The sequence below is a fragment of the Ranitomeya imitator genome, chromosome 5 (assembly GCF_032444005.1).
Source record: "Ranitomeya imitator isolate aRanImi1 chromosome 5, aRanImi1.pri, whole genome shotgun sequence".
Lineage (NCBI taxonomy): Eukaryota > Metazoa > Chordata > Amphibia > Anura > Dendrobatidae > Ranitomeya > Ranitomeya imitator.
In genome coordinates, this window is record NC_091286.1 from 626,463,069 (window position 1) to 626,486,248 (window position 23,180).

The window sequence follows — 23,180 nt, forward strand, 5'->3', positions numbered from 1 at the left end:
TTCATGTATGAGTCATCAGAAGAAAACCTCTCCTGCGATCTCACCATAGAATTTAGCATTAGAAATATGCAAAAGAACATCTAAACAAACCTGGTGCATTTTGGAAATAAGTCATGTGAACCGATGAGGTTAAAATATAACTATTTTGCCACAATGATCAAAGGTGTGTGTGGAGCAAAAAGGGCACAGAATTTCAGGAAAAGAACATGTTGCCAACCATCAAGAATGGGAGTGGATCAATCATGCTTTGGGGTTGTGTTATGAAAGGCAATTCAGTACTACAATGGACATAGCGGTCAGAGCACATACAGTGATCTGACAATAACCCAAAATCATAGAACGAGCTCTGAGACGTGGGAACTCTGCAGACCGCAATCCCTAATCCTCTCCAAACAACACTAGAGGCAGCCGTGGATTGCGCCTAACTCTGCCTATGCAACTCGGCACAGCCTGAGAAACTAACTAGCCTGAAGATAGAAAATAAGCCTACCTTGCCTCAGAGAAATACCCCACAGGAAAAGGCAGCCCCCCACATATAATGACTGTGAGGTAAGATGAAAAGACAAACGTAGAGATGAAATAGATTCAGCAAAGTGAGGCCCGACTTTCTTAACAGATCGAGGATAGAAAAGGTAACTTTGCGGTCTACACAAAACCCTAAAGAACACCACGCAAAGGGGGCAAAAAGACCCTCCGTACCGAACTAACGGCACGGAGGTACACCCTTTGCGTCCCAGAGCTTCCAGCAACAAATTAGACAAGCTGGACAGAAAAAATAGCAAACAAATAGCAAAGAAGAACTTAGCTATGCAGAGCAGCAGGCCAAGGAATGATCCAGGGAAAAGCAAGTCCAACACTGGAACATTGACAGGAAGCCAGGATCAAAGCATTAGGTGGAGTTAAGTAGAGAAGCACCTAACGACCTCACCAGATCACCTGAGGGAGGAAACTCAGAAGCCGCAGTACCACTTCCCTCCACCAACAGAACCTCACAGAGAGAATCAGCCGAAGTACCACTTGTGACCACAGGAGGGAGCTCTGCCACAGAATTCACAACAGTACCCCCCCCCTTGAGGAGGGGTCACCGAACCCTCACCAGAGCCCCCAGGCCGACCAGGATGAGCCACATGAAAGGCACGAACAAGATCGGGAGCATGGACATCAGAGGCAAAAACCCAGGAATTATCGTCCTGAGCATAACCCTTCCATTTAACCAGATACTGGAGTTTCCGTCTAGAAACACGAGAATCCAAAATCTTCTCCACAATATACTCCAATTCCCCCTCCACCAAAACCGGGGCAGGAGGATCAACAGATGGAACCATAGGTGCCACGTATCTCCGCAACAATGACCTATGGAATACGTTATGTATGGAAAAAGAATCTGGAAGGGTCAGACGAAAAGACACAGGATTAAGAACCTCAGAAATCCTATACGGACCAATGAAACGAGGTTTAAACTTAGGAGAGGAAACCTTCATAGGAATATGACGAGAAGATAACCAAACCAGATCCCCAACACGAAGTCGGGGACCCACACGACGTCTGCGATTAGCGAAACGTTGAGCCTTCTCCTGGGACAAGGTCAAATTGTCCACTACATGAGTCCAAATCTGCTGCAACCTGTCCACCACAGTATCCACACCAGGACAGTCCGAAGACTCAACCTGTCCTGAAGAGAAACGAGGATGGAACCCAGAATTGCAGAAAAATGGCGAAACCAAGGTAGCCGAGCTGGCCCGATTATTAAGGGCGAACTCAGCCAAAGGCAAAAAGGACACCCAGTCATCCTGATCGGCAGAAACAAAGCATCTCAGATATGTTTCTAAGGTCTGATTGGTTCGTTCGGTCTGGCCATTAGTCTGAGGATGGAAAGCCGAGGAAAAAGACAAGTCAATGCCCATCCTACCACAAAAGGCTCGCCAAAACCTTGAAACAAACTGGGAACCTCTGTCAGAAACGATATTCTCTGGAATGCCATGTAAACGAACCACATGCTGGAAGAACAATGGCACCAAATCAGAGGAGGAAGGCAATTTAGACAAGGGTACCAGATGGACCATCTTAGAAAAGCGATCACAGACCACCCAAATGACTGACATCTTTTGAGAAACGGGAAGATCAGAAATAAAATCCATAGAGATATGTGTCCAAGGCCTCTTCGGGACCGGCAAGGGCAAAAGCAACCCACTGGCACGAGAACAGCAGGGCTTAGCCCGAGCACAAATCCCACAGGACTGCACAAAAACACGCACATCCCGCGACAGAGACGGCCACCAAAAGGATCTAGCCACCAACTCTCTGGTACCAAAGATTCCAGGATGACCAGCCAACACCGAACAATGAACCTCAGAGATAACTTTATTGGTTCACCTATCAGGGACAAACAGTCTCTCCGCTGGACAACGATCAGGTTTATTAGCCTGAAATTTTTGCAGCACCCGCCGCAAATCAGGGGAGATGGCAGACACAATTACTCCTTCCTTGAGGATACCCGCCGGCTCAGACAAACCCGGAGAATCGGGCACAAAACTCCTAGACAGAGCATCCGCCTTCACAATTTTAGAGCCCGGAAGGTACGAAATCACAAAGTCAAAATGGGCAAAAAACAGCGACCAACGAGCCTGTCTAGGATTTAACCGCTTTGCAGACTCAAGATAAGTCAAGTTCTTATGATCAGTCAATACCACCACGCGATGCTTAGCTCCTTCAAGCCAATGACGCCACTCCTCGAATGCCCACTTCATGGCCAGCAACTCTCGGTTGCCCACATCATAATTTCGCTCAGCAGGCGAAAACTTCCTGGAAAAAAAAGCGCATGGTTTCATCACTGAGCAATCAGAACCTCTCTGCGACAAAACAGCCCCTGCTCCAATCTCAGAAGCATCAACCTCGACCTGGAACGGAAGAGAAACATCTGGTTGACACAACACAGGGGCAGAAGAAAAACGACGCTTCAACTCCTGAAAAGCTTCTACAGCAGCAGAAGACCAATTGACCAAATCAGCACCCTTCTTGGTCAAATCGGTCAATGGTTTGGCAATACTAGAAAAATTGCAGATGAAGCGACGATAAAAATTAGCAAAGCCCAGGAACTTTTGCAGACTTTTCAGAGATGTCGGCTGAGTCCAATCATGGATGGCTTGGACCTTAACAGGATCCATCTCGATAGTAGAAGGGGAAGAGATGAACCCCAAAAATGAAACCTTCTGCACACCAAAGAGACACTTTGATCCCTTCACAAACAAAGAATTAGCACGCAGGACCTGAAAAACTGTTCTGACCTGCTTCACATGAGACTCCCAATCATCCGAGAAGATCAAAATGTCATCCAAGTACACAAACAGGAATTTATCCAGGTACTCTCGGAAGATGTCATGCATAAAGGACTGAAACACTGATGGAGCATTAGAAAGCCCGAATGGCATAACCAGGTACTCAAAATGGCCTTCGGGCGTATTAAATGCTGTTTTCCATTCATCGCCCCGCTTAATACGCACAAGATTATATGCACCACGAAGATCTATCTTGGTGAACCAACTAGCCCCCTTAATCCGAGCAAACAAATCAGATAACAATGGCAAGGGGTACTGAAATTTAACCGTGATCTTATTTAGAAGGCGGTAATCTATACAAGGTCTCAGCGAACTATCCTTCTTGGCTACAAAAAAGAACCCTGCTCCTAATGGTGACGATGACGGGCGAATATGCCCCTTCTCCAGGGATTCCTTCACATAACTGCGCATAGCGGCGTGCTCAGGCACGGATAAATTAAACAGTCGACCTTTTGGGAAGTTACCACCAGGAATCAAATTGATAGCACAATCACAATCCCTATGCGGAGGTAGGGAATCGGACTTGGGCTCATCAAATACATCCCGGTAATCAGACAAGAACTCTGGAACCTCAGAAGGGGTGGTGTTGTGAATTCTGTAGCAGAGCTCCCTCCTGTGGTCACGGGTGGTACTTCGGCTGATTCTCTCTGTGAGCTTCTGTTGGTGGAGGGAAGTGGTACTGCGGCTTCTGAGTTTCCTCCCTCAGGTGATCTGGTGAGGTCGTTTGGTGCTTCTCTACTTAACTCCACCTAATGCTTTGATCCTGGCTTCCTGTCAATGTTCCAGTGTTGGACTTGCTTTTCCCTGGATCATTCCTGTGGCCTGCTGCTCTGCATAGCTAAGTTCTTCTTTGCTATTTGTTTGCTATTTTTTCTGTCCAGCTTGTCTAATTTGTTGCTGGAAGCTCTGGGACGCAAAGGGTGTACCTCCGTGCCGTTAGTTCGGTACGGAGGGTCTTTTTGCCCCCTTTGCGTGGTGTTCTTTAGGGTTTTGTGTAGACCGCAAAGTTACCTTTTCTATCCTCGATCTGTTAAGAAAGTCGGGCCTCACTTTGCTGAATCTATTTCATCTCTACGTTTGTCTTTTCATCTTAACTCACAGTCATTATATGTGGGGGGCTGCCTTTTCCTTTGGGGTATTTCTCTGAGGCAAGGTAGGCTTATTTTCTATCTTCAGGCTAGTTAGTTTCTCAGGCTGTGCCGAGTTGCATAGGCAGAGTTAGGCGCAATCCACGGCTGCCTCTAGTGTTGTTTGGAGAGGATTAGGGATTGCGGTCTGCAGAGTTCCCTGTTATGGCTGGCAATCAGGCAACACAGCGTGCAGTAATCAGCGCACATACAGAGATCTGGCAATAACCAAAAACAATAGGACAAGCTCTGAGACGTGGAATCTCTGTAGACTGCAGTACCTGATCTATCCTCGCACAACTATAAGCAGCAGTGGATTGCGCCTATAACTACCTATGCAACTCGGCACTGCCTGAGGAGCTGACTAGCCTGAAGATAGAAATACAAGCCTGACTTACCTCAGAGAAATACCCCAAAGGAATAGGCAGCCCCCCACATATAATGACTGTTAGCAAGATGAAAAGACAAACGTAGGAATGAAATAGATTCAGCAAAGTGAGGCCCGATATTCTAGACAGAGCGAGGATAGCAAAGAGAACTATGCAGTCTACAAAAAACCCTAAAACGAAAACCACGCAAAGGGGCAAAAAGACCCACCGTGCCGAACTAACAGCACGGCGGTGCACCCCTTTGCTTCTCAGAGCTTCCAGCAAAAGTTAATAGCAAGCTGGACAGAAAAAACAGAAAACAAACTAGAAGCACTTATCTAGCAGAGCAGCAGGCCCAAGGAAAGATGCAGTAGCTCAGATCCAACACTGGAACATTGACAAGGAGCAAGGAAGACAGACTCAGGTGGAGCTAAATAGCAAGGCAGCCAACGAGCTCACCAAAACACCTGAGGGAGGAAGCCCAGAGACTGCAATACCACTTGTGACCACAGAAGTGAACTCAGCCACAGAATTCACAACAGTAGCCCCCCCTTGAGGAGGGGTCACCGAACTCTCACCAGAACCCCCAGGCCGACCAGGATGAGCCACATGAAAGGCACGAACAAGATCTGGGGCATGGACATCAGAGGCAAAAACCCAGGAATTATCTTCCTGAGCATAACCCTTCCATTTGACCAGATACTGGAGTTTCCGTCTAGAGACACGAGAATCCAAAATCTTCTCCACAATATACTCCAATTCCCCCTCCACCAAAACAGGGGCAGGAGGCTCCACAGATGGAACCATAGGTGCCACGTATCTCCTCAACAACGACCTATGGAATACATTATGTATGGAAAAGGAGTCTGGGAGGGTCAGACGAAAAGACACCGGATTGAGAATCTCCGAAATCCTATACGGACCAATAAAACGAGGTTTAAATTTAGGAGAGGAAACCTTCATAGGAATATGACGAGAAGATAACCAAACCAGATCCCCAACACGAAGTCGGGGTCCCACACGGCGTCTGCGATTAGCGAAAAGCTGAGCCTTCTCCTGGGACAAGGTCAAATTGTCCACTACCTGAGTCCAGATCTGCTGCAACCTGTCCACCACAGAATCCACACCAGGACAGTCCGAAGACTCAACCTGTCCTGAAGAGAAACGAGGATGGAACCCAGAATTGCAGAAAAATGGAGAGACCAAGGTAGCCGAGCTGGCCCGATTATTAAGGGCGAACTCAGCCAACGGCAAAAATGACACCCAATCATCCTGGTCAGCGGAAACAAAACATCTCAGATATGTTTCCAAGGTCTGATTGGTTCGTTCGGTCTGGCCATTAGTCTGAGGATGGAAGGCCGAGGAGAAAGATAGGTCAATGCCCATCCTACCACAAAAGGCTCGCCAGAACCTCGAGACAAACTGGGAACCTCTGTCAGAAACAATATTCTCAGGAATGCCATGTAAACGAACCACATGCTGGAAGAACAAAGGCACCAAATCAGAGGAGGAAGGCAATTTAACCAAGGGCACCAGATGGACCATTTTAGAAAAGCGATCACAGACCACCCAAATGACCGATATGTTTTGAGAAACGGGAAGGTCAGAAATGAAATCCATCGAAATATGTGTCCAAGGCCTCTTCGGGACCGGCAAGGGCAAAAGCAACCCACTGGCACGTGAACAGCAGGGCTTAGCCCTAGCACAAATTCCACAGGACTGCACAAAAGCACGCACATCCCGTGACAGAGACGGCCACCAGAAGGATCTAGCAACCAACTCCCTGGTACCAAAGATTCCTGGATGACCGGCCAGCACCGAACAATGAAGTTCAGAGATAACTTTACTAGTCCACCTATCAGGGATGAACAGTTTCTCGGCCGGACAACGATCAGGTTTATTAGCCTGAAATTTCTGCAACACTCTCCGCAAATCAGGGGAGATGGCAGACACAATGACTCCTTCCTTGAGGATACTCGCCGGCTCAGATAACCCCGGAGAGTCGGGCACAAAACTCCTAGACAGAGCATCCGCCTTCACATTTTTAGAGCCCGGAAGGTATGAAATCACAAAATCAAAACGAGCAAAAAATAACGACCAACGGGCCTGTCTAGGATTCAAGCGCTTGGCAGACTCAAGATAAGTAAGGTTCTTATGATCAGTCAAAACCACCACGCGATGCTTAGCACCCTCAAGCCAATGACGCCACTCCTCGAATGCCCACTTCATGGCCAGCAACTCTCGGTTGCCCACATCATAATTACGCTCAGCAGCAGAAAATTTCCTGGAAAAGAAAGCACATGGTTTGAACACTGAGCAACCAGAACCTCTCTGTGACAAAACCGCCCCTGCACCAATCTCAGAAGCATCAACCTCGACCTGGAACGGAAGAGAAACATCAGGTTGACACAACACAGGGGCACAGCAAAAACGACGCTTCAACTCCTGAAAAGCTTCCACGGCAGCAGAAGACCAATTAACCAAATCAGCACCCTTCTTGGTCAAATCGGTCAATGGTCTGGCAATGCTAGAAAAATTACAGATGAAGCGACGATAAAAATTAGCAAAGCCCAGGAATTTCTGCAGACTTTTTAGAGATGTCGGCTGAGTCCAATCCTGGATGGCCTGAACCTTAACCGGATCCATCTCGATAGTAGAAGGGGAAAAGATGAACCCCAAAAATGAAACTTTCTGCACACCGAAGAGACACTTTGATCCCTTCACGAACAAGGAATTAGCACGCAGTACCTGGAAAACCATTCTGACTTGCTTCACATGAGACTCCCAATCATCTGAGAAGATCAAAATGTCATCCAAGTAAACAATCAAGAATTTATCCAGATACTCACGGAAAATGTCATGCATAAAAGACTGAAAAACAGATGGAGCATTGGCAAGTCCGAACGGCATCACCAGATACTCAAAATGACCCTCGGGCGTATTAAATGCCGTTTTCCATTCATCTCCCTGCCTGATTCTCACCAGATTATACGCACCACGAAGATCAATCTTAGTAAACCAACTAGCCCCCTTAATCCGAGCAAACAAGTCAGAAATCAATGGCAAGGGATACTGAAACTTAACAGTGATCTTATTAAGAAGGCGGTAATCAATACACGGTCTTAGCGAACCATCCTTCTTGGCTACAAAAAAGAACCCTGCTCCCAATGGTGACGACGATGGGCGAATATGTCCCTTCTCCAGGGACTCCTTCACATAACTGCGCATAGCGGTGTGTTCAGGTACGGACAAATTAAATAAACGACCCTTAGGGAATTTACTACCAGGAATCAAATCGATAGCACAATCACAATTCCTATGCGGAGGTAGGGCATCAGACTTGGACTCTTCAAATACATCCTGAAAGTCCGACAAGAACTCTGGGATGTCAGAAGGAATGGATGACGAAATAGACAAAAATGGAACATCACCATGTACTCCCTGACAACCCCAGCTGGTTACCGACATAGAGTTCCAATCCAATACTGGATTATGGGTTTGTAGCCATGGCAACCCCAACACGACCACATCATGCAAATTATGCAGTACCAGAAAGCGAATAACTTCCTGATGTGCAGGAGCCATGCACATGGTCAGCTGGGCCCAGTACTGAGGCTTATTCTTGGCCAAAGGTGTAGCATCAATTCCTCTCAACGGAATAGGACACCGCAAAGGCTCCAAGACAAATCCACAACGTTTAGCATAATCCAAATCCATCAGATTCAGGGCAGCGCCTGAATCCACAAACGCCATGACAGAATACGATGACAAAGAGCACATTAAGGTAATGGACAAAAGGAATTTGGACTGTACAGTACCAATAACGGCAGAGCTATCGAACCGCCTAGTGCGTTTAGGACAATTAGAAATAGCATGAGTAGAATCACCACAATAGAAACACAGTCTGTTCAGACGTCTGTGTTCTTGCCGTTCTACTTTAGTCATAGTCCTGTCGCACTGCATAGGCCCAGGTTTACTCTCAGACAATACCGCCAGATGGTGCACAGATTTACACTCGCGCAAGCGACGACCGATCTGAATGGCCAAGGACATAGACTCATTCAAACCAGCAGGCATAGGAAATCCCACCATTACATCCTTAAGAGCTTCAGAGAGACCCTTTCTGAACAAAGCTGCCAGCGCAGATTCATTCCACTGAGTGAGTACTGACCACTTTCTAAATTTCTGACAATATACTTCTACATCATCCTGACCCTGGCATAAAGCCAGCAGATTTTTCTCAGCCTGATCCACTGAATTAGGCTCATCGTAAAGCAATCCCAGCGCCTGGAAAAATGCATCAACATTACTCAATGCAGAATCTCCTGGTGCAAGAGAAAACGCCCAGTCCTGTGGGTCGCCGCGCAAAAAAGAAATAATAATCAAAACCTGTTGAATAGGATTACCAGAAGAATGAGGTTTCAAGGCCAAAAATAGCTTACAATTATTTCTGAAGCTCAGGAATTTAGTTCTGTCACCAAAAAACAAATCAGGAATCGGAATTCTTGGTTCTAGCATCGATTTCTGATCAATAGTATCTTGAATCTTTTGTACATTTACAACGAGATTATCCATTGAGGAGCACAGAGCCTGAATATCCATGTCCACAGCTGTGTCCTGAAGCACTCTAATGTCTAGGGGAAAAAAAAGACTGAAGACAAAGCTAAGAAAAAAAAATGATGTCAGGATTTCTTTTTTCCCACTATTGGGAATCATTGGTGAGGCTCCTTGTACTGTTATGGCTGGCAATCAGGCAACACAGCGTGCAGTAATCAGCGCACATACAGAGATCTGGCAATAACCAAAAACAATAGGACAAGCTCTGAGACGTGGAATCTCTGTAGACTGCAGTACCTGATCTATCCTCGCACAACTATAAGCAGCAGTGGATTGCGCCTATAACTACCTATGCAACTCGGCACTGCCTGAGGAGCTGACTAGCCTGAAGATAGAAATACAAGCCTGACTTACCTCAGAGAAATACCCCAAAGGAATAGGCAGCCCCCCACATATAATGACTGTTAGCAAGATGAAAAGACAAACGTAGGAATGAAATAGATTCAGCAAAGTGAGGCCCGATATTCTAGACAGAGCGAGGATAGCAAAGAGAACTATGCAGTCTACAAAAAACCCTAAAACGAAAACCACGCAAAGGGGCAAAAAGACCCACCGTGCCGAACTAACAGCACGGCGGTGCACCCCTTTGCTTCTCAGAGCTTCCAGCAAAAGTTAATAGCAAGCTGGACAGAAAAAACAGAAAACAAACTAGAAGCACTTATCTAGCAGAGCAGCAGGCCCAAGGAAAGATGCAGTAGCTCAGATCCAACACTGGAACATTGACAAGGAGCAAGGAAGACAGACTCAGGTGGAGCTAAATAGCAAGGCAGCCAACGAGCTCACCAAAACACCTGAGGGAGGAAGCCCAGAGACTGCAATACCACTTGTGACCACAGAAGTGAACTCAGCCACAGAATTCACAACAGTTCCCACGTCTCAGAGCTCGTTCTATGATTTTGGGTTATTGTCAGATCACTGTATGTGCTCTGACCGCTATGTCCATTGTAGTACTGAATTGCCTTTCATAACAGTACAGGAAGCCCAAAAGTACTAATGATTCTCAATAGAGGGAAAAAAGAAGTTCTGAGACCATTTTTTTTTCTTTGCACTGTGTTTTGCCTTTTTTTTCCCCTAGACATTTGGGTGGTTCAGTACACAGGTGTAGCGATGGACATTAGAAGTCTGTCTTCATTTGTGGATCAACTCTCGGCAAGAGTACAAAAGATTCAAGACACTATTGATCAGAAAGATATGTTGGAACCAAGAATTCCTATTCCTGATTTGTTTTTTGGAGATAGAACTAAGTTTCTGAGTTTCAAAAATAATTCTAAATTATTTCTGGCCTTGAAACCTCGCTCCTCTGGTGATCCAGTTCAACAGGTTTTGATTGTTATTTCTTTTTTGCGCGGCGACCCTGAGGACTGGGCATTTTCTCTTGCGCCAGGAGATCCTGCATTGAGTAATATCGATGCGTTTTTCCTGGCGCTCGGATTGCTGTACGATGAACCTAATTCAGTGGATCAGGCAGAGAAAAATTTGCTGGCTCTTTGTCAGGGTCAGGATGAGATAGAGGTACATTGTCAGAAATTTAGAAAGTGGTCCGTGCTCACTCAATGGAATGAATCTGCGCTGGCAGCTATGTTCAGAAAGGGTCTCTCTGAAGCCCTTAAGGATGTCATAGTGGGATTTCCTATGCCTGCTGCTATGTCTTTGGCCATTCAGATCGGTCGACGCATGCGTGAGCGTAAATCTGTGCACCATTTGGCGGTGTTACCTGAGCTTAAACCTGAGCCTATGCAGTGCGATAGGACTTTGACCAGAGTTAAACGGCAAGAACACAGACGTCTGAATGGGCTGTGTTTCTACTGTGGTGATTCCACTCATGCTATCTCTGATTGTCCTAAGCGCACTAAGCGGTTCGCTAGGTCTGGCACCATTGGTACGGTACAGTCAAAATTTCTTCTGTCCGTTACCTTGATCTGCTCTTTGTCATCGTATTCTGTCATGGCATTTGTGGATTCAGGCGCTGCCCTGAATTTGATGGACTTGGAGTATGCTAAGCGTTGTGGGTTTCTCTTAGAGCCCTTGCAGTGTCCTATTCCATTGAGAGGAACTGATGCCACGCCTTTGGCCAAGAATAAGCCTCAATACTGGACCCAGCTGACCATGTGCATGGCTCCTGCACATCAGGAGGTTATTCGCTTTCTGGTGTTGCATAATCTGCATGATGTGGTCGTGTTGGGGTTGCCATGGCTACAAGCCCATAATCCAGTATTAGATTGGAAATCCATGTCGGTGTCCAGCTGGGGTTGTCAGGGGGTACATGGTGATGTTCCATTTCTGTCAATTTCGTCATCCACCCTGTTATGAAAGGCAATTCAGTACTACAATGGACATAGCGGTCAGAGCACATACAGTGATCTGACAATAACCCAAAATCATAGAACGAGCTCTGAGACGTGGGAACTCTGCAGACCGCAATCCCTAATCCTCTCCAAACAACACTAGAGGCAGCCGTGGATTGCGCCTAACTCTGCCTATGCAACTCGGCACAGCCTGAGAAACTAACTAGCCTGAAGATAGAAAATAAGCCTACCTTGCCTCAGAGAAATACCCCACAGGAAAAGGCAGCCCCCCACATATAATGACTGTGAGGTAAGATGAAAAGACAAACGTAGAGATGAAATAGATTCAGCAAAGTGAGGCCCGACTTTCTTAACAGATCGAGGATAGAAAAGGTAACTTTGCGGTCTACACAAAACCCTAAAGAACACCACGCAAAGGGGGCAAAAAGACCCTCCGTACCGAACTAACGGCACGGAGGTACACCCTTTGCGTCCCAGAACTTCCAGCAACAAATTAGACAAGCTGGACAGAAAAAATAGCAAACAAATAGCGAAGAAGAACTTAGCTATGCAGAGCAGCAGGCCAAGGAATGATCCAGGGAAAAGCAAGTCCAACACTGGAACATTGACAGGAAGCCAGGATCAAAGCATTAGGTGGAGTTAAGTAGAGAAGCACCTAACGACCTCACCAGATCACCTGAGGGAGGAAACTCAGAAGCCGCAGTACCACTTCCCTCCACCAACAGAAGCTCACAGAGAGAATCAGCCGAAGTACCACTTGTGACCACAGGAGGGAGCTCTGCCACAGAATTCACATCAGGGTTGTGCTGCAGCCAATGGAACAATGAACATTTCACGGGTAGAGGAAAGAATGGATTCAATGAAATTTCAACAAATTCTTGATACAAACATAGCACCATCTGTAAAAAAAGTTGAAGTTGAAAAAAGGATGGCTTCTACACATGGATAATAATCCTAAACACACGTCAAAATCCACAATAGATTACCTCAAAAGGCGCAAGCTGAAGGTTTTACGATAACCCTCACAGACCCCTGATCTGAACATCATTGAAAATCTGTGGCCACACCTCAAAAGAGTAGTGAATGCAAGACGACCCAGGAATCTCAGAAAACTGGAAGCATTTTTAAGGAAGAATGAATGAGAATCCCTCCAACAAGAATTGAAAGACTCTTGTCTGGCTACAAAAAGTGACTACAAGCTGTGATACTTTCAAAATGGGGTTCTACCGGGCATTATGGGCAGCACGGTGGCGCAGTGGATAGCACAGCAGCCTTGCAGCGCTGGAGTCCTGGGTTCAAGCCCCACTAAGGACAACATCTGCAAAGAGTTTATATGTTCTCTGTGTTTGTGTGGGTTTCCTCCGGAGTGGTTTCCTCCCACATTCCAAAGACATACTGATAGGGAATTTAGATTGTGAGCCCCAACGGGGACAGTGGTGATAATGTGTGCAACCTGTAAAGCGCTGCCGAATATGTTAGCGCTATATAAAAATAAAGATTATTATTATTTATTTATTAACCATGGAGGGTGCCCAAACTTAGCATTGGCCCATTTTTCTTTTTGTAATTTTTAAAATGTAAAAGATGAAAATACGTATATGTACTATGTATCTGTGTGTGTGTGTATATATATATATATATATATATATATATATATATACTGTATATGAGTATATACACACACATACCTGTATATATATACAAAGCTGAATGTATGTGTGCGTATGTATGTATCAAGCAATGCCCACTCCACATAGCCCCGCCCACTCCACAAAGCCACACTCACTCCACACACAAAGCCCCAAACACGGCCCACGTTGTTAGCGCACATGGGCAGAGACACATTCACCTCAAAAGCCACCCTGCAAAACTCACCAGTTGCGATGTCCCAGCTGCTGCGAATTGCAATCAGGGCCATCGCCTTCAGAGTATCAGTGTGCGGCACGCACAGGCCACATCTAGCTCCGTCGTGTCTAGAATGGAGTTGCTCCTGTGAGGTGTTGTGAATTCTGCTCTTGGGTTCCCTCCAGTGGTTGTAGGTGGGAATGCAGTTGTCTCTGAGTCACAGACCTGGCCAGGTGTATCGGATGATTACAATTCTGACTGGGATATTTAAGTGGGCAGGATCCTTTAGCCCTTGCCAGTAGTCAATGTTCCTTGTGAAGTGTTGGATCACTTTCTGGCTTCTCCTGCTCGCTGCCTATTTCAGCAAAGATAAGTGTTTGGTTTTTGTTTCTGTGGCACACTGCCAGTGTGCTTGTTTCAGTTTTATTCCTGCTCTGATTGTAGGATTCACTGGAATTGCAGATTTACGCTCCTACATCTTTTAGTAAAGATGTAGGAAGTTTTTGTATATTCTGCTGTGGATGTTTTGAAGGGTTTTTATACTGACCGCACAGAACTCTGTCCTATCCTGTCCTATCTAGCTAGAGTGGCCTCCTGTGCTAATCCTTTTTTTCTGCCTGTGTATGTTTTTTCCTCTCCGACTCACCGCCAATATTTGTGGGGGGCTGTCTATCCTTTGGGGATTTTCTCTGAGGCAAGATAGTATTCCTATTTCCATCTTTAGGGGTATTTAGTTCTCCGGCTGTGACGAGGTGTCTAGGTGTGTTAGGTACACTCCACGGCTACTTCTAGTCACGGTGTTAAGTTCAGGATTGTGGTCAGTACAGTGGCCACTTTCTCCAGTGAAAGTTCTCATGCAGCTCCTAGGTCACCGGATCATAACAGTGAGGCATCAAGAGAAAGGGAGGAGCCTCATGGATTACACTTCTGTGCTCATAACAAGAAGTTGCTATGCGGGAGGGAAGAGAGGAGTGATGTGAAAATGAGAGGAGGGGAAAATGAGTGGAGTGAGGGGAAAATGATAGGAGTGATGGGAAAATGAGAGGAGTGAGGGGAAAATGAGATGAGTGAGGGGAAAATAGTGGAGTGAGGGGAAAATAGTGGAGTAATTGGAAAATGACAGGTGTGAATGAGAATGCCAAGAGTGTGCAAAGCAATCATCAAAGCAAAAGGTGACTGTTGTGAATTCTGTGGCCAAGCTCCCTCCTGTGGTCGTTAATGGTACTTCGGCTGGTTCTGTCTATGAGCTTCCTTTGGTGGATGAGAGTGGTACTGTGGCTTCTGAGTTTCCTTCCTCAGGTGATGAGGTTAAGTCGTTAGGTGCTGCTCTATTTAACTCCACCTAGTGCTTTGATCCTGGCCTCCAGTCAATGTTCTAGTATTGGTCTTGCTTTCTCCTGGATCGTTCCTGTGGCCTGTCTGTCCTGCATAAGCTAAGTTTTGCTTGTGTTATTTTTGTTTGCTATTTTTTCTGTCCAGCTTGCTATATTGGTTTTTCTTGCTTGCTGGAAGCTCTGGGACGCAGAGGGAGCACCTCCGTACCGTTAGTCGGTGTGGAGGGTCTTTTTGCCCCCTCTGCGTGGTTGTTTGTAGGGTTTTGTGTTGACCACAAAGCAATCTTTCCTATCTTCGGTCTGTTCAGTAAGTTGGGCCTCACTTTGCTAAATCTATTTCATCTCTGCGTTTGTATTTTCATCTCAACTCACAGTCATTATATGTGGGGGGCTGCCTTTTCCTTTGGGGTATTTCTCTGAGGCAAGGTAGGCTTATTTTTCTATCTTCAGGGCTAGCTAGTTTCTCAGGCTGTGCTCGAGGCGCATAGGACTGGTCAGGAGCGCTCCACGGCTACCTTTAGTGTGGTTGGATAGGATTAGGGATTGCGGTCAGCAGAGTTCCCACGTCTCAGAGCTCGTCCTATGTTTTTGGTAATTGTCAGGTCACTTTGTGTGCTCTGAACTTCAAGGTCCATTGTGGTTCTGAATCACCTGCTTATAACAGTACTGGAGGCCCAAAGTACTAATGCTTCTCAATAGAGGGAAAAGAGAAGTTCTGAGACCATTTTTTTTTCTTTGCACTGTGTTCTGTCTTTCTTTTCCCCTTTACATCAGGGTGGTTCAGAACACAGGTGTGGACATGGACATTCAGGGTCTGTTTTCTTTGATGGATAATCTCGCTATAAATGTACAGAATATTCAAGATTTAGTGGTTCAGTGTCATGATCCCAATGGCAGGGGATCACAAAAGGACAAGCACAAAAACAAAACAAGCTCTAGGGTGATGGAACCTGAGCTGACCGCGATCCTGAACCTAAACACACAACTAGCAGTAGCCGGGGAACGTGCCTACGATGATTCCTAGACGTCTCGCGCCAGCCGAAGGATTAACTTCCCCTATAAGAAGAAACACAGACCTCACTTGCCTCCAGAGAAACACCCCACAGAAATAGCAGCCCCCCACATGTAATAACGGTGAAATGAGAGGAAAGCACATACGTAGTTATGAAAATAGAATCAGCAAAAATGAGGCCTGCTAAAGCTAGATAGCAGAGGATACAAAAGTGAACTGCGCGGTCAGCGAAAAACCCTTCAAAAAACCATCCTGAAATTACTTGAACTCATGTGCCAACTCATGGAACATGAGGAGTAATTTCAGCCCACTAGAGCAACCAGCAGCAAGGAATCACATATCTGCAAGCTGGACTAAGACAAAAATTAAGCAAAACGTGGAACAGGAAAATCAAAACTTAGCTTGTCCTGAAGATAACAGACGCAGGGAGCAGAGGTAAAAAGACACGCTGATTACATTGATAGCCGGCGAGGAAATGACAAAAAAGCCAGGTTAAATAGGAAACACCCATAACCTGATGGAACAGGTGGACACCAGAGACCGCAGAGAACACAAGTCACCCAGTACAATCAGTAACCACCAGAGGGAGCCCAAAAACAGAACTCACAACAGTACCCCCCCCTTGAGGAGGGGTCACCGAACCCTCACGAGAACCACCAGGGCGACCAGGATGAGCCCTATGAAAAGCACGGACCAAATCGGCAGCATGAACATCAGAGGCAATCACCCAAGAATTATCCTCCTGACCATAACCCTTCCACTTGACCAAATACTGGAGTTTCCGTCTGGAAACACGAGAATCCAAGATCTTCTCCACAACATACTCCAATTCACCCTCCACCAGCACCGGAGCAGGAGGCTCAAGCGAAGGAACGACAGGTACCTCATACTTCCGCAACAACGACCGATGGAACACATTATGAATAGCAAACGATGCCGGGAGATCCAAACGAAACGACACAGGGTTAAGAATTTCCAAGATCCTATAGGGACCGATGAACCGAGGCTTGAACTTAGGAGAAGAGACCTTCATAGGAACAAAACCAGAAGACAACCACACCAAGTCCCCAACAAGAAGTCTAGGACCCACGCGGCGACGGCGATTAGCAAACTGCTGAGCCCTCTCCTGGGACAACTTCAAATTGTCCACCACATGACTCCAAATCCGATGCAACCTATCCACCACCATGTCCACTCCAGGACAATCAGAAGGCTCCACCTGACCAGAGGAAAAACGAGGATGAAACCCCGAATTACAAAAGAAAGGAGAAACCAAGGTAGCAGAACTAGCCCGATTATTAAGGGCAAACTCGGCAAGCGGCAAAAAGGAAACCCAGTCATCTTGATCAGCAGAAACAAAACACCTTAAATAAGTTTCTAAAGTCTGATTAGTTCGTTCCGTCTGGCCATTCGTCTGGGGATGGAATGCAGACGAAAAGGACAAATCAATGCCCATCTTAGCACAGAACGTCCGCCAAAATCTAGACACAAACTGGGATCCCCTGTCAGAAACGATGTTCTCCGGAATGCCATGCAAACGGACCACGTTTTGAAAAAAACAGAGGGACCAACTCAGAGGAGGAAGGTAACTTAGGCAAGGGTACCAGATGAACCATCTTAGAAAAGCGGTCACACACAACCCATATGACGGACATTTTTTGAGAGACAGGGAGATCCGAAATAAAGTCCATGGAAATGTGCGTCCAAGGCCTCTTCGGGATAGGCAAAGGAAACAACAATCCACTGGCCCGAGAACAGCAAGGCTTAGCCCGAGCGCAAACTCCACAAGACTGCACGAAAGAACGCACATCCCTCGACAAGGAAGGCCACCAAAAAGACCTGGCCACCAAGTCTCTAGTACCAAATATTCCAGGATGACCTGCCAACACAGAAGAATGGACCTCGGAGATGACTCTACTGGTCCAATTATCCGGAACAAACAGTCTTTCCGGCGGACAACGATCAGGTTTATCCGCCTGAAACTCCTGCAAAGCACGTCGCAAGTCTGGGGAGACAGCCGACAAAATCACCCCATCCCTAAGGATACCAGTGGGCTCAGAATTTCCAGGGGAGTCAGGCACAAAACTCCTAGAAAGAGCATCCGCCTTCACATTCTTTGAACCTGGCAGGTATGAAACCACAAAATTGAAACGGGAGAAAAACAGTGACCAACGAGCCTGTCTAGGATTCAGACGCTTGGCAGACTCAAGGTACATCAGATTTTTGTGATCAGTCAAGACCACCACACGATGTCTAGCACCCTCAAGCCAATGACGCCACTCCTCAAATGCCCACTTCTTGGCCAAAAGCTCCCGATTATTAACATCATAATTCCGTTCAGCGGGCGAAAATTTTCTAGAAAAGAACGCACATGGCTTCATCACTGAGCCATCGGAGCTTCTCTGTGACAAAACCGCCCCCGCTCCGATCTCGGAAGCATCAACCTCAACCTGAAAAGGAAGCGACGTATCTGGCTGACGCAACACAGGAGCAGAAGAAAACCGGCGCTTAAGTTCCTGAAAGGCCTCCACAGCCGCAGGAGACCAATCAGTAACATCAGCACCCTTTTTAGTCAAATCCGTCAAAGGCTTAACAACACTAGAAAAATTAGTTATGAAGCGACGATAAAAATTAGCAAAGCCCAAGAACTTCTGTAGACTCTTAAGAGATGTAGGCTGCGTCCAGTCACAAATAGCCTGAACCTTGACGGGATCCATCTCAATAGTAGAAGGGGAAAAAATATACCCCAAAAAAGAAATCTTCTGGACTCCAAAGAGACATTTAGAACCCTTTACAAACAAAGAATTGACCCGCAGGACCTGAAACACCTTCCTGACCTGCTGAACATGAGACTCCCAGTCATCAGAAAAAACCAAAACATTATCCAAATACACGATAATAAATTTATCCAGATATTCACGGAAAATATCGTGCATAAAAGACTGGAAGACAGAAGGAGCATTAGAAAGTCCTAAAGGCATCACCAAATACTCGAAATGGCCCTCAGGCGTATTAAATGCGGTTTTCCACTCATCACCCTGCCTTATCCGCACAAGATTATACGCACCCCGAAGATCAATCTTAGTGAACCATTTAGCCCCCTTAATGCGAGCGAACAAATCAGTCAACAATGGCAAAGGATACTGATATTTGACTGTAATCTTATTCAAAAGACGATAATCTATGCAAGGCCTCAAGGAACCATCTTTTTTGGCCACAAAAAAAAACCTGCTCCCAAAGGGGACGAAGATGAACGGATATGTCCCTTTTCCAAGGACTCCTTAACATAATTCCGCATAGCAGTATGCTCTGGCACTGACAGATTGAACAAACGACCTTTAGGGAATTTACTGCCAGGAATCAAATCTATAGCACAATCGCAATCCCTGTGAGGAGGAAGCGAACTGAGCTTAGGCTCCTCAAAAACCTCCCGATAATCAGACAAAAATACCGGAACCTCAGAAGGAGTAGATGAAGCGATAGAAATCGGAGATGCATCATCATGAACCCCCTGACATCCCCAGCTTAACACAGACATTGTTTTCCAGTCCAGGACTGGGTTATGAGTTTGTAACCATGGCAGACCAAGCACTAAGACATCATGTAAATTATACAGTACCAGGAAGCGAATCACCTCCTGATGAACGGGAGTCATACGCATGGTCACTTGTGTCCAGTACTGAGGTTTATTCATAGCCAAAGGTGTAGAGTCAATTCCTTTCAAAGGAATAGGAACTTCCAGAGGTTCCAGACTAAACTCACAGCGATTGGCAAATGACCAATCCATAAGACTCAGGGCAGCGCCTGAATCCACATAGGCATCGACGGAAATGGATGATAATGAACAAATCAGCGTCACAGACAGAATGAACTTAGACTGTAAAGTACCAATGGCAACAGACTTATCAACCTTTTTTGTGCGTTTAGAGCATGCTGATATAACATGAGCTGAATCACCACAATAAAAACACAATCCATTTTTCCGCCTATAATTTTGCCGTTCACTTCTGGACTGAATTCTATCACATTGCATTATCTCAGGTGCCTGTTCAGAAGACACCGCCAAATGGTGCACAGGTTTGCGCTCCCGTAAACGCCGATCAATCTGAATAGCCATAGTCATGGACTCATTCAGACCTGTAGGCGCCGGGAACCCCACCATAACATCTTTAATGGCCTCAGAAAGGCCATCTCTGAATTTTGCAGCCAGAGCGCACTCATTCCACTGAGTAAGCACCGACCATTTCCGAAATTTCTGACAATATATTTCTGCTTCATCTTGCCCCTGAGAGAGAGCCAATAAAGCTTTTTCAGCCTGAATCTCTAGGTTAGGTTCCTCATAGAGAAAACCCAATGCCAGAAAAAACGCATCCACATTGAGCAACGCAGGATCCCCTGGTGCCAATGCAAATGCCCAATTCTGAGGGTCACCCCGCAGGAAAGATATAACAATCTTGACCTGCTGAGCAGGGTCTCCAGAGGAGCGAGATTTCAAGGAAAGAAACAACTTGCAATTGTTCCTAAAATTCAGAAAACTAGATCTATCTCCAGAAAAAAACTCTGGGACAGGAATTCTAGGTTCAGACATAGGCGTATGTACAACAAAATCTTGTATATTTTGAACCTTAGCAGCAAGATTATTCAGGCTGGAAGCCAAACTCTGGACGTCCATTATAAACAGCTGAGGTCAGAGCCATTCAAGGATTAAGAGGAGGAAAGAAGCAGTCAAGCTGCAATTAAGGCTAGGCAGCAAACACTGAGGAGGGGAAAAAAAAAAAAAAAAAAAACTTCCTCAGACTACTTTTCCTCCTACTTCAGCCAAAACGATGACCAATTTTTTCGGGCCGGCTATACTGTCATGATCCCAATGGCAGGGGATCACAAAAGGACAAGCACAAAAACAAAACAAGCTCTAGGGTGATGGAACCTGAGCTGACCGCGATCCTGAACCTAAACACACAACTAGCAGTAGCCGGGGAACGTGCCTACGATGATTCCTAGACGTCTCGCGCCAGCCGAAGGATTAACTTCCCCTATAAGAAGAAACACAGACCTCACTTGCCTCCAGAGAAACACCCCACAGAAATAGCAGCCCCCCACATGTAATAACGGTGAAATGAGAGGAAAGCACATACGTAGTTATGAAAATAGAATCAGCAAAAATGAGGCCCGCTAAAGCTAGATAGCAGAGGATACAAAAGTGAACTGCGCGGTCAGCGAAAAACCCTTCAAAAAACCATCCTGAAATTACTTGAACTCATGTGCCAACTCATGGAACATGAGGAGTAATTTCAGCCCACTAGAGCAACCAGCAGCAAGGAATCACGTATCTGCAAGCTGGACTAAGACAAAAATTAAGCAAAACGTGGAACAGGAAAATCAAAACTTAGCTTGTCCTGAAGATAACAGACGCAGGGAGCAGAGGTAAAAAGACACGCTGATTACATTGATAGCCGGCGAGGAAATGACAAAAAAGCCAGGTTAAATAGGAAACTCCCATAACCTGATGGAACAGGTGGACACCAGAGACCGCAGAGAACACAAGTCACCCAGTACCATCAGTAACCACCAGAGGGAGCCCAAAAACAGAACTCACAACAGTTCAGAATCCTATGTTAGAACCTAAAATTCCTATTCCTGAGTTATTTTCTGGAGATAGAGCTAAGATTTTGAATTTTAAAAATAATTGTAAACTATTTCTGGCTTTGAAACCCCGCTCCTCTGGTGACCCAGTTCAACAAGTTAAGATCATTTCTTTATTACGTGGCGACCCTCAAGACTGGGCATTTTCCCTTGCGCCAGGAGATCCTGCATTATGTAATATTGATGCGTTTTTTCTGGCGCTCGGATTGCTGTACGATGAACCTAATTCAGTGGATCAGGCAGAGAAAAATTTGCTGGCTCTGTGTTAGGGTCAGGATGAGATAGAGATTTATTGTCAGAAGTTTAGAAAGCGGTCCGTGCTCACTCAATGGAATGAATGTGCGCTGGCAGCTATTTTCAGAAAGGGTCTCTCTGAAGCCCTTAAGGATGTCATGGTGGGATTTCCTATGCCTGCTGGTCTGAATGAGTCTATGTCTTTGGCCATTCAGATCGGTCGACGCTTGCGTGAGCGTAAATCTGTGCACCATTTGGCGGTATTATCTGAGCATAAACCTGAGCCTATGCAGTGCGATAGGACTTTGACCAGAGCTGAAAGGCAAGAACACAGACGTCAGAATGGGCTGTGTTTCTACTGTGGTGATTCCACTCATGCTATCTCCGATTGTCCTAAGCTCACTAAGCGGTTCGCTAGGTCTGCCACCATTGGTACGGTACAGTCGAAATTTCTTTTGTCCGTTACTTTGATCTGCTCTTTGTCTTCCTATTCTGTCATGGCATTTGTGGATTCAGGCGCTGCCCTGAATTTGATGGACTTGGAGTTTGCTAGGCGCTGTGGGTTTGTCTTGGAGCCCTTGCAGTGTCCTATTCCATTGAGAGGAATTGATGCTACGCCTTTGGCCAAGAATAAGCCTCAGTATTGGACCCAGCTGACCATGTGCATGGCTCCTGCTCACCAGGAGGATATTCGATTTCTGGTGTTGCATAATCTGCATGATGTGGTCGTGTTGGGGTTGCCATGGCTACAAGTCCATAACCCAGTATTAGATTGGAAATCTATGTCTGTGTCCAGCTGGGGTTGTCAGGGGGTACATGGTGATGTTCCATTTCTGTCTATCTCATCATTCACCCCTTCTGAGGTCCCAGAGTTCTTGTCTGATTACCGGGATGTATTCGATGAGCCCAAGTCCAATGCCCTACCTCCGCATAGGGATTGTGATTGTGCTATCGATTTGATTCCTGGTAGTAAGTTTCCTAAGGGTCGACTGTTTAATTTATCTGTACCTGAGCACGCCGCTATGCGGAGTTACGTGAAGGAGTCAGGGTCATATTCGCCCGTCATCGTCGCCATTGGGAGCGGGGTTCTTTTTTGTGGCCAAGAAGGATGGTTCGCTGAGACCTTGTATTGATTACCGCCTTCTAAATAAAATTACGGTCAAATTTCAGTACCCTTTGCCGCTGCTGTCTGATTTGTTTGCTCGGATTAAGGGGGCTAGTTGGTTCACCAAGATAGATCTTCGTGGTGCATATAATCTTGTGCGTATTAAGCGGGGCGATGAATGGAAAACAGCATTTAATATGCCCGAAGGCCATTTTGAGTACCTGGTTATGCCATTCGGGCTTTCTAATGCTCCA